Genomic DNA, 13,465 nt, shown 5'->3' on the forward strand with positions numbered 1-13,465 from the left:
TTTGATTTGCATTTCTCTAATAATTAGCGATGTTGAGCATCTTTTCATGTGTCTGTTGGGCATCTGGATGTCTTCTTTGGAGAAATGTCTATTTGGGTCTTATGCTCATTTTTTGATTGGGTTCTTTGTTTTTGTTTGTATGTTTGTTTTTTGGTATTAAGTTGTATGAGCTGTTTGGATATTTTAGAAATTAAGCCCTTGTTGGTCGCATCGTTTGTAAATATTTTCTCCCGTGCTGTAGGTTGTCTTCTTGTTTTGTTGATGGTTTCCTTTGCTCTGCAAAAGCTAATAAGGTGGATTAGGTCCCATTTGTTTAATTTTGCTTCTATTTCTTTTGCCTTGGGAGACTAATCTAAGAAAATATTGCTGTAATTTATATCAGAGAATCATTGACCTATGTTCTCTTTTAGGAATTTTATGGTGTCATGTCTTATATTTAAGTCTTTAAGCCATTTTGAGTTTATTTTTGTGTATGGTGGGAGGGAGTACTCTAACTTCATTAATTTACATGTGGCTGTCCAGAGTTCCCAACACCAGCTGAGAAGACACTGTCTTTTCTCCACTGTTTATTCTTCTCTCCTTTGTCAAAGATTAATCGACTGTCGGTGTGTGGATTTATTTCCGGGATGCTTATTCTTTCCCATTGATCTGTATGTCTGTTTTTGTGTCTATATCACACTGTGGTTTTTTTTAATAATATTTTTTAAATTTTGGATTGCACTTGGGCAAGGGCGAGGGATCTGGTGTGTGTTTGTGTCTGTGTGTGTGTGTGTGTGTATGTGTTTTCCACTCATTGTTTTCACAGCTTGGGACTGCTAAGGTCTTTTCTTTTGTTAAGACCGTGCTGTGCGGCATAGGGGATCTTAGTTCCCTGACCAGGGATCGAACCTATGTCCCCTATATCGGGAGCACAGAATCTTAAACAATGAATCGCAAGGGAAGTTCCCACACTGTGTTTTTTGTAATTTATTTTATTGAAGCATAGTTGAGTTATGATGTTGTGATGATTTCTGATGTAGAGGAGAGTGATTCAGTTTTACATACATACAGATACTTTTACATATTCATGTCCATTACTGTTTTTCATAGGATATTGTGTATAGTTAAATGTGCTTTACAGTAGTACCTCGTTCTTGATCCATTCTTTATATAATAGTTTGCATCTGCTAATCCCAAACTGCCAATCCATATCTCTCCTTCTTGGCAACCACAGGTCTGTTATCTATGACTCTGAGTCTGTTTCTGTTTGCAGATGAGTTCGGTTTTGTCATATTTCAGATTCCACATGTAAGTGATACCATATGGTATTCGTCTTTCTCTTTCCGACTTCCTTCACTTAGTTTTGGGAAGTGGTAGTGGGAAGATATTTTCCATACCATGTCATGGAAAGACCAGAATGAAATTTTTGGCCAACCCAATGTGATAATCTCTTGGTCCATCCGTGTTGCTGCAAACGGCATTATTTCAGCATCTTTTATGGCTGAGTACTACTCCATTATATATGTATATATACACCATATCGTCTTGATCCCTTTCTCTCTTGACTGACATTTAGGGTGATCCCGTGTCTTGGCTATGGTGGGTAGTGGTCCTCTGAACCTAGGGGTGCATGTATCTCTTTGAATGATAGTTTTGTCTGGATGTATGACCAGGAGTGGAATTGCAGGATCATATGGTAATTCTAGCTGTACTTTTTTGAGGAACCTGCCTACTGTTTTTTATAGTGGCTGCAACAATTTATATTCCCCCACACACTGTAAGAGGGTTACCTTTTCTCCACACCCTCTCCAATATTTGTTATTTGTAGAATTTTTAATGATGGCCATTCTGACCCGAGTGAGGTGGTACCTCAGTGTTCTTTTGATTTGCATTTCTCTACTAATCAGTGATGTTGAGCATTTTTTCATGTGTCTATTGGCCATCTGGATGTCTTCTTTGGAGAAATGTCTGTTTGGCTCTTCTGTGCATTTTTGACAGGGATGTTCATTTTTCTTTTATACATTTGTTTGTATGAGCTGTTTGTATATTTTAGCAGTTAAGCCCTTGTCAGTCACATGCTTTGCACATCTTTTCTCCCATTCCGAAGGTGATCTTTTTCTTTTGTTGATGCTTTCCTTCGCTGTGCAAAAGCATATAAGGATGATTAGGTCCCATTTGTTTATATTTGCTTTCATTTCTTTTGTACTGGGAGACCAATCTAAGAAAATATTGCTATAATGTATGTCACAGAATGTTTTGCCTATGTTCTAGGAGTTTTATGGTGTCCTGTCTTACATTTAAGTCTTTAAGGCATTTTGAGTTTATTTTTGTATATAGTGGGAGGGAGTGTCTACCTTCATTGATTTTCATGTGTCTGTTCTCATTCCCAGTACCACTTGCTGAAGAGACTGTCTTTTCTGTCTTATATACTTGCCTCCTTCATGGAAGATTAATCGTCCATTGGTCTGTGGATTTCGTGCCGGGCTCCTTCATCTGTTACAGTGATGTATGTATCTGTTTTTTGCCTATACCACATTATGTTTCTTTCGATTTATTTTATTGAAGTATAGTTCATTTACACTGCTTTCTGCTGTACAGCACCGTGATTCAGTTTTACATATATATATATATATATATATATATACTTTCCACATTCTTTTTTAGTACAGTTTATCAGGATATCGAATGTAGTTCCCTGTGCTGTACAATAGGACCTTGTTGTTTATTTATTCTCTATAGAATAGGTTGCATCTGCTAATCCCAAACTTGCCATCCATCCTTCTCCCAGTTCCTCTCCCCCTTGGCCACCACAGGTCTGTTTTCTATGTCTTTGAGTCTGTTTCTCTTATGTTGGTAAGTTCATTTGTGTCCTATTTCTGATTCCCTGTATAAGTAATATCACATGGTATTTGTCTTTCTCCTTTTGACTTCCTGCATGTAATATGATAATCTCTAGGTCCTTCCAGGTTGCTGCAAATGGCATTGTTGCATTATTTTTTACGGCTGAGTAGTACTCCATCGTATACATGTACCACGTCTTATTTTTTTTCCAATTTTTAAATTTTATTATTATTATTCTACATCTTTATTGCAGTATAATTGCTCTACAATGGTGTGTTAGTTTGTACTTTATAACAAAGTGAATCAGTTATACATATACATATGTTCTCATATCTCTTGCGTCTCCCTCCCTCCCATCCTCCCTATCCCATGCCTCTAGGTGGTAACAGAGCACTGAGCGGATATCCCCGTGCTATGCGGCTGCCTCCCACTAGCTATCTATTTTACGTTTGGTAGTGTATATATGTCCATGCCATTCTCTCACTTTGTCACAGCTTACCCTTCCCCTGCTCCATATCCTCAAGTCCATTCTCTAGTAGGTCTGTGTCTTTATTCCTGTCTTACCCCTAGGTTCTTCATGACATTTTTTCTTAAATTCCATATATATGTGTTAGCATACGGTATTTGTCTTTCTCTTTCTGACTTACTTCACTCTGTATGATGGACTCTAGGTCCATCCACCTCATTACAAATACTTCAATTTCGTTTCTTTTTATGACTGAGTAATATTCCATTGTATACATGTGCCACATGTTCTTGAACCATTCATCTGTCGATCGACACTTAGGTTATTCCCATATCTTGGCTTGTGAATAGTGCTGCTGTGAACATAGGGGTTCATGTATCTCTTTGAATGATAGTTTTGTCTGGATATATGCCAAGGACTCAGATTGCTGGATTATAATGTACCTCTTTTTGAACTTTTTGGAGGACAGTGCTTATTGTTTCCTCTAGTTGCTACACCCATTTACATTCCCACCAATAGTGTAGGAGGGTTTCCTTTTGTCACACCCTCTCCAGCATTTCTTCTTTGAAGGCTTTTTAGTGATGGCCATTTTGACTGGTGTGAGGTGATACCACTTTGTAGTTTTGATTTCCATTTCCCTAATAATCAGCAATGCTGAGCATTTTTCATGTGTCCATTGGCCATCTGGATGTCTTCTTTGAATAAATCTCTAAGTCTTCTGCCCATTTTTGGATTGGTTGTTTAGTTTGCTTGTTGGTTTGTATTGAGTTGTGTGTGCTGTTTGTATATTTTAGAATTTAAACCCATTTTGGTCGCATCGTTGAAAACATTTTCTTTCATTCTGTAGGTTTTTTGTTTTGTTTTGTTGATGCTTTCCTTTGCTGTGGAGGAGCTTCTAAGGTTGATTAGTCCCGTTTGCTTATTTTTGCTTTTAATTCTTTTCTGTTGGCCAGCTGATCTAAAAAAGCATTGCTAGGATTTTTGTCAGAGGATGTTTTGCCTATGATTTCTTCTAGGTGTTTTATGGTGTCATGTCTTTATATTTAAGTCTTTAAGCCATTTTGAGTTTATTTTTGGGTACGGTGGGAGGGAGAGTTCTAACTTCATTGATTTACATGTGGCTGTTTATCTTTCCCTATGCCACTGGCTGAAGAGACTGTCTTTTCTTCATTGTCCATACTTGCTCCTTCATCACAGATTAATTCACTGTCGGTACGTGGATTCCTTTCTGGGTTCCTTATTGGGGTCCGTTACTCTATATGTCTGTTGTTGTGCCAATACCACACCGTGTTGTGTTTTTTTAACATTTATTTCAATGAAGTGTATTTGATATACGATGTTGTGTTAATTTTCTGCTCTGCAGCACAGTATTGAGAATTAGTATATAAAGATTCTCTTTCATATTCCTTTCTGTTACAGTGTATCACAGGATGTTGTTTATAGTTGCCTGTGGTATACAGAAGGACCTAATTGTTTGTCCACTCTCCATGTAATAGTATATATCTGCTAATCCCAAACTCCCAATCCATCCCTTCCCTACCCTTCTGCCCCTTGGCAACCACTGGTCTGTTCTTTATGTCTCTGAGTCTGTGCAGATGAGTTCCTTTTTGTCATATTTCAGATTCCACATGTAAGTGATACCATATGGTATTTGTCTTTCTCTTTCCGACTTCCTTCCTTAGTTTTGGGAAGTGGTAGTGGGAAGATGTTTTCCGTACCATGTCAGGGAAAGACCAGAATGAAATTTTAGGCCAAACCAATGTGATACTCTCTTGGTCCATCCGTGTTGCTTCATGTGGCATTATTTCAGCTTTTTTTTATGGCTGAGTAGTACATTATTATATATGTGTATATATACCATATCGTCTTGATCCCTTCATCTCTTGACTGACATTTAGGGTGATCCCATGTCTTGGCTATCGTGGGTAGTGCTCCTGTGAACCTAGGGGTGCATGTATCTCTTTGAATGATCGTTTTGTCTGGATGTATAACGAGGCGTGGAATTGCAGGATCATATGATAATTCTAGCTGTACTTTTTTGAGGAACCTGCCTACTGTTTTTTATAGTGGCTGCAACAATTTATATTCCCCCCCATAGTGTAAGAGGGTTACCTTTTCTCCACACCCTCTCCAACATTTGTTATTTGTAGACTTTTTAATGATGGCCATTCTGACCCGAGTGAGGTGGTACCTCAGTGTACTTTTGATTTGCATTTCTCTACTAATCAGTGATGTTGAGCATCTTTTCATGTGTCTGTTGGCCATCTGGATGTCTTATTTGGAGAAATATCTGTTTGGCTCTTCTGTGCATTTTTGACTGGGATGTTCATTTTTCTTTTATACATTTGTTTGTATGCGCTGTTTGTATATTTTAGCAGTTAAGCCCTTGTCGGTCACATGCTTTGCACATCTTTTCTCCCATTCCGAAGGTGATCTTTTTGTTTTGTTGATGCTTTCCTTTGCTATGCAAAAGCATATAAGGATTATTAGGTCCCATTTGTTTATATTTGCTTTCATTTCTTTTGCACTGGGAGACCGATCTAAGAAAATATTGCTACAATGTATGTCACAGAATGTTTTGCCTATGTTCTAAGAGTTTTATGGTGTCCTGTCTTACATTTAAGTCTTTAAGGCATTTTGAGTTTATTTTTGTATATAGTGGGAGGGAGTGTCTACCTTCATTGATTTTCATGTGTCTGTCCTCATTCCCGGTAACACTTGCTAAAGAGACTGTCTTTTCCGCATCGTATATACTTGCCTCCTTTATGGAAGATTAATCGTCCATTGGTCCGTGGATTTCGTGCCGGGCTCCTTCATCTGTTACAGTGATGTATGTATCTGTTTTTTGCCTATACCACATTATGTTTCTTTCGATTTATTTTATTGAAGTACAGTTCATTTACAGTGCTTTCTGCTGTACAGCACCGTGATTCAATTATATATATATAGATCGATATTTACTTTCCACATTCCTTTTTAGTACAGTTTATCAGAGGATATCGAATGTAGTTCCCTGTGCTGTACAATAGGACCTTGTTGTTTATTTATTCTCTATAGAATAGTTTGCATCTGCTAATCCCAAACTTCCCGTCCATCCCTCTCCCAGCTCCTCTCCCCCTTGGCCACCACAGGTCTGTTTTCTATGGCTTTGAGTCTGTTTCTCTTATGTAGGTAAGTTCATTTGTGTCCTATTTCTGATTCCCTGTATAAGTAATATCACATGGTATTTGTCTTTCTCCTTTTGACTTCCTGCATGTAATATGATAATCTCTAGGTCCTTCTAGGTTGCTGCAAATGGCATTATTGCATTATTTTTTTATGGCTGAGTAGTACTCCATTGTATACATGTACCACATCTTTTTTTTTTCAATTTTCTTTTCTTTTATTATTATTATTGTACATCTTTATGGGAGTATAATTGCTTTACAATGGTGTGTTAGTTTCTACTTTATAACAAAGTGAATCAGTTATACATATACATATGTTCCCATATCTCTTGTGTGTCCCTCCCTCCCATCCTCCCTATCCCACCCCTGTAGGTGGTCAGAGAGCACTGAGCTGATCTCCCTGTGCTATGCGGCTGCCTCCCACTAGCTTTCTGTTTTACGTTTGGTAGTGTATATATGTCCATGCCACTCTCTCACTTTGTCACAGCTTACCCTTCCCCCTCCCCATATCCTCAAGTCCATTCTCTAGTAGGTCTGTGTCTTTATTACTGTCTTACCCCTAGGTTCTTCATGATATTTTTTTTTCTTAAATTCCACATATATGTTTTAGCATTCGGTATTTGTCTTTCTCTTCTGACTTACTTCACTCTGTATGACGGACTCTAGGTCCATCCACCTCATTACAAATACTTCAATTTCTTTTCCTTTTGTGGATGAGCAATATTCCATTGTATATATGTGCCACATGTTCTTGAACCATTCATCTGTCGTTCGACACTTAGGTTATTCCCATATCTTGGCTTGAGAATAGTGCTGCTGTGACCATAGGGGTGCATGTATCTCTTTGAATGATAGTCTTTTCTGGATATATGCCGAGGCCTAGGATTGCTGGATCATAATGTACCTCTTTTTGAACTTCTTGGAGGACACTGCTTACTGTTTCCTCTAGTTGCTACACCCATTTTCATTCCCACCAATAGTGTAGGAGGGTTTCCTTTTGTCACACCCTCTCCAGCATTTCTTCCTTGTAGGGTTTTTAGTGATGGCCATTTTGACTGGTGTGAGGTGATACCACTTTGTAGTTTTGATTTGCGTTTCTCTAAGAATCAGCAATGCTGAGCATTTTTCATGTGTCCATTGGCCAGGTGGATGTCTTCTTTGAATAAATCTCTAAGTCTTCTGCCCATTTTTGGATTGGTTGTTTAGTTTGCTTGTTGGTTTGTATTGAGTTGTATGTGCTGTTTGTATATTTTAGAATTTAAACCCATTTTGGTCGCATCGTTGAAAACATTTTCTTTCATTCTGTAGGTTTTTTGTTTTGTTTTGTTTTGTTGATGTTTTCCTTTGCTGTGGAGGCGCTTCTAAGGTTGATTAGTCCCGTTTGCTTATTTTTGCTTTTAATTCTTTTCTGTTGGCCAGCTGATCTAAAAAAGCATTGCTAGGATTTTTGTCAGAGGATGTTTTGCCTATGATTTCTTCTAGGTGTTTTATGGTGTCATGTCTTTATATTTAAGTCTTTAAGCCATTTTGAGTTTATTTTTGGGTACGGTGGGAGGGAGAGTTCTAACTTCATTGATTTACATGTGGCTGTTTATCTTTCCCTATGCCACTGGCTGAAGAGACTGTCTTTTCTTCATTGTCCATACTTGCTCCTTCATCACAGATTAATTCACTGTCGGTATGTGGATTTGTTTCTGGGTTCCTTATTGGGGTCCATTAATCTATATGTCTGTTGTTGTGCCAATACCACACCGTGTTGTGTTTTTTTAACATTTATTTCAATGAAGTGTATTTGATATACGATGTTGTGTTAATTTTCTGCTCTGCAGCACAGTATTTAGAATTAGTATATGAAGATCCTTTTTCATATTCCTTTCTGTTGCAGTGTATCACAGGATGTTGCTTATAGTTGCCTGTGGTATACAGAAGGACCTAATTGTTTGTCCACTCTCCATGTAATAGTTTATATCTGGTAATCCCAAACACCCAATCCATCCCTTCACTACCCTTCTGCCCCTTGGCAACCACTGGTCTGCTCTTTAGGTCTCTGAGTCTGTGCAGATGAGTTCCTTTTTGTCATATTTCAGATTCCATATGTAAGTGATACCATAGGGTAAGTGGTAGTGGGAAGATGTTTTCCGTACCATGTCAGGGAAAGACCAGAGTGAAATTTTTGGTCACCCAATGAGATAATCTCTTGGTCCATCCGTGTTGCTGCAAATGGCATTATTTCAGCTTTTTTTTATGGCTGAGTAGTACATTATTATATATGTGTATATATACCATATCGTCTTGATCCCTTCATCTCTTGACTGACATTTCAGTTGATCCCATGTGTTGCCTATCGTGGTTAGTGCTCCTGTGAACCTAGGGGTGCATGTATCTCTTTGAATGATAGTTTTGTCTGGATGTATGACCAGGAGTGGAATTGCAGGATCATATGGTAATTCTAGCTGTACTTTTTTGAGGAACCTGCCTACTGTTTTTTATAGTGGCTGCAACAATTTATATTCCCCCCCACAGTGTAAGAGGGTTACCTTTTCTCCACACCCTCTCCAGCATTTGTTATTTCTAGACTTTTTAATGATGGCCATTCTGACCCGTGTGAGGTGGTACCTCAATGTACTTTTGATTTGCATTTCTCTACTAATCAGTGATGTTGAGCATCTTTTCATGTGTCTATAGGCCGTGCAGCAGGATAAGTTTTCGGTTCTGCGTTCGGAGGCTGCCGCGGAGCCATTACTGTCTTTTGTAGTGCATTAAGGATTTTAGCACACACTACTTTTTATTTTTAATTCTCTGCTTCTATTTTTATGCTTGCCTCTCCACTTCTCTTTGCCGTCTGGAGTCAAAGTTGAACCACGTTGAAAAGAGCCTTGCACTATATCGAAGAGTTTTTCCTCCAGATTGATTCTGGTCTGTTACTGCGAAGAACTAGGCAGGAAGTCTCCTGGGTTTCAGGACTTTCACTCCTTGAGAGAAGGTCTAAAGGCTTGGTTGAGCTTAAACATTTTTGGCAAGAATACTTCATTGGTGATTCTGTGTGCTTTATATTCTCTCACATGTGCTGTTTTGTTTTATTTTTATACGGTTGGACCTCAAGTTCACAGAATTGGATTATGATAAACTGTCATCATTAGTCCATACCTGACCTGAATTGTTTGTTTACTTACCTATCCAGTATCATTTAGCTGTATATCTATATATGTAGTTATCTATCGAAATAGTAATAAGAATTTGTGAACACAGCACCTCCCCACAAATGCCAGGACCTTGGTAGTAATATACATCTGATCGTACAAATGGTCCCTCCTACCACTCCCTGGACCCAGCAAATCAAGGTAATTATCATCCTGAATTCTATGTGCATCATTCTTTGCTCCTCTGATTTTTTTTTTGTATTATATGTTACTCCCACATATATATTTTTCTAGTTATTTTAAATTTTATAGTAAGGGTAAAATACTGTATGTGATACGTTGGTACATTTTATTCTCTAATATTTATTTTTAAAATCCAATCATCTTGTGTTCCTGTATTTCATTTATTTAGATTACTGTAAAACATTCCATTTTGTGAGTATGCCGTAGCTTATTCATTCAGTTGATAGGCATATGGATTGTTTCCTGATTTTTGCTCCTGTTGCCCACTGTCAATATAAACATTCTTATATATACCTCCTGATGCAAATGTACAAGAATTTCTTTTGGGTATATAACTAGGAATAGAAATTCTGGAACTTGCAAGTATTTATCTAGGAGTAATCGTTATATTTAGTAGCTAATATTCAACTATTTTGCAAAGTAGTTGTACTGATTTTTACATGCACTTACAGTATATAGGCCTGAATCTCTTGTATCCACAGGCTTTCCAACACTTGGCATTGTCAGGCTTTTAAATTTCTGTCAAACAAAAAAATCTATCTGATCTTGGTTTTGATCTATATTTCTCTAATTACAGCAAAAGAACATTTCTTTGTGCATCTATTGGTTATATGTTTCTTCTGTGAAATGTTTGTTCATATCTTTTACCATTTTTATATTGTTATTTTTATTTATATTGGTTTGTAGGAGTTCTTTATATATCCTTGATATTAATTCTTTGTCAGTGTGTATATGTGAGTATCCTCTCCTGGTTTGTACCTTTTCACATCTTTAAGATGTCTATTGATAAATGAAGTTTCTTGATTTTATTACAACTGTATTAATCTTTTATTCTATGGTCAGTTTCTTTTTAAAGAAATTATTTCTAGCCCAAGGGTCTAAAATCCATTAACCTGTATTTTCCACTAAGAGCTTGAACGTTGTTTTGGGTTTTGTTTTTGACATTTGAGTCTTAGAACCATTTGAATTAAGACCCAATTTAATCTTTTTCTCTTTGGATAACCATTTTTAACTGAACATTTCATCTTTTCGCATTGATCTGTGTTATGGACTGAATATTTGTGCCCCACCCGCTACCCTAGTTCATATATTGAAGCCTTAGCCCCCACTGTGATGGTGTTAGGACGAGGGGCCTTTGGGCACTAATTAGGTTTAGATAAAGTCATGAGGGTGGAGCCTATGATGGGATTAGTGTCTTTATAAGAAGAGGAAGAAATATCAGAGCTGCTTCTTTACACCATGTATACATACATGGTGTATGTATATGTATATGGTGTATGTATACGTACATGGTGTATGTATATGTACATGGTGAGGAGGCTGCAGCCTGCAAGCCAGGAAGAAGACCATCATTAAGAAACCAGCTGCTACATAGAGAATGGACTTGAGGACACGGGGAAGGGGAAGCTGGGACGTAGTGAGAGAGTGGCATGGACATATATACAGTACCAAATGTAAAACAGATAGCTAGTGGGAAGCAGCCGCATAGCACAGGGAGGTCAGCTCGGCGCTTTGTGTCCACCTAGATGGGTGGGATAGGGAGGGTGGGAGGGAGGAAGACGCAAGAGGGAAGAGATATGGGGATATATGTATATGCGTAGCTGATTCACTTTGTTATAAAGCAGAAACTAACACACCATTGTAAAGCAATTATACTCCAATAAAGGTGTTAAAAAAATTAAACAAAATTAAAAATTCAGTTCCCTGGGATTTGCCTGGCAGTGTAGTGGTTAAGAATCTGCCTGCCAATGCAGGGGACACGGGTTCGAGCCCTGGTCCGAGAAGATCCCACATGCCGCGGAGCAACTAAGCCCGTGAGCCACAACTACTGAGCCTGCGTGCTGCAACTACTGAAGCCCGCGCTCCTAGAGCCCGTGCTCTGCAACAAGAGAACCCACCGCAATGAGAACCTCACGCAATGCAACGAAGAGTAGCCCCAGCTCGCTCCAACTAGAGAAAGCCCGCACGCAGCAACAGAGTCCCAATGCAGCCAAAAATAAAATAAATAAATAAAATTCAGTTCCCCAGTCAAAACAACAAGAACAACAACTGGATTTATCAATAGACATTAAGGAAATGGTGATGTGGCAGTGCCCTTAGCTTTAAGATCAGTGTAACTACCCCTCAAAAAATAGCATTCAGAAAATGTATTAAACTCAAAAACAGAAAATATGTTTCAGGATTGAAGGAGGTAGATACTTTAGGGGACACTTCAGTTGATCCTTTTAATTAACTCTGACAACCTTCCATTTCAAGGTTTAATAACTAAACTACACCATAATTTTGGCAAATCTGAATTGCCCAGAATTTATCTCAAGTTATTTTCTGTGACAAAGATATTTGAGCATCATAAAACTCATAGGCAATTAAAATGCAAAGCAATATTTGGATCATTTTCACGTATAAGCATGGCCTCACATTTTATAGGGTTAAGTAAAGCAGTATGCAAAGGCTAGCATGCTAAACTCATATCTATGAAGTAAGTAAAATCAGGTACAATTAAGGGACAAGCACATTGGAAAAACTTCTTCAAAAAGAGGAAATAGATCATCCTGGAAATTACATATACATCAGCTAACGTTCTTCAACACATTACAGAACAAAGAACTAAAGTACAGTTATGTAGAAGAGCATAATTTTCCTTCAAACTTAACATAAAAAACCAGACTGGTACCAAACCATTTAAATTGCACCCCATGACACACGGTAGCACAGTCTACGAAACAAAAGGGGTCACATTCACACACGCTATTTGCAAACTTCTGGCCTCATAACAATTGGCACGGTCCGTGACTGGAGAGGAAATGTATATATAAAGTGGTTCTATCTCATTTTAAGGCGACACAGAATGTATTTTCTGACAAATTATTATAGGATTTAGATTGTATTTATGTTCTTTGTGGATGGATCAATTGTTTCATTCAATTAGCAAATATTTTTTATCTCCCACGTTTTGATACTAGGCACTGGGACCGGATGAACATGATATTAGACTCCTGATTATCATGGAGCTTCCAGTCTTAGGTGAGGGAAACAATAAGTACATAAAGAAATAAAGTGAATTTTCTAAATGTTAATCACATTTTAAGTGAATTCTCTAAAACTTAGATGCAGGTGTTGATATATTAGAGAATAGAAATTGAAATTTTAGTGACCTCGATAGTCTACCAAATTGATCCTATTAATAAATAAATGGAAATGAAGAGGAATAAGTGGAAACTGTTACACAGTTAGACTGAAGTACTATAAATACATGTTGAAGAATACTTGCCCACCTAAAGAAGAGGCAAGCAGAAAAGTTATCCAAACAGTAGAGGTGGATTTTTTAAAATTCCAAACTAATTTAAAAATTACTGGCAAATGAGTAGAAGGAAGTAATACTTCCATTATATTCTACTTTAATCAGACTATTCGTCTTTCAGCCAACTGTCCTAAATGAACGTGGGCCTCCAGAAGAACACGACCTTCTCTGTTTACATTTATATCTACGTCAAACACATTAAAAAGAGGAATCACTACTCAGCCATAAAAAGGAACGAAATTGGGTCATCTATAGAGACGTGGATGGATCTAGAGACTCACACAGAGTGAAGTCAGAAAGAGAAAAACAAATATCGTATATTAACGCA

Source organism: Leucopleurus acutus, assembly GCF_964270905.1.
Source record: "Leucopleurus acutus genome assembly, chromosome: 3".
NCBI lineage: Eukaryota > Metazoa > Chordata > Mammalia > Artiodactyla > Delphinidae > Leucopleurus > Leucopleurus acutus.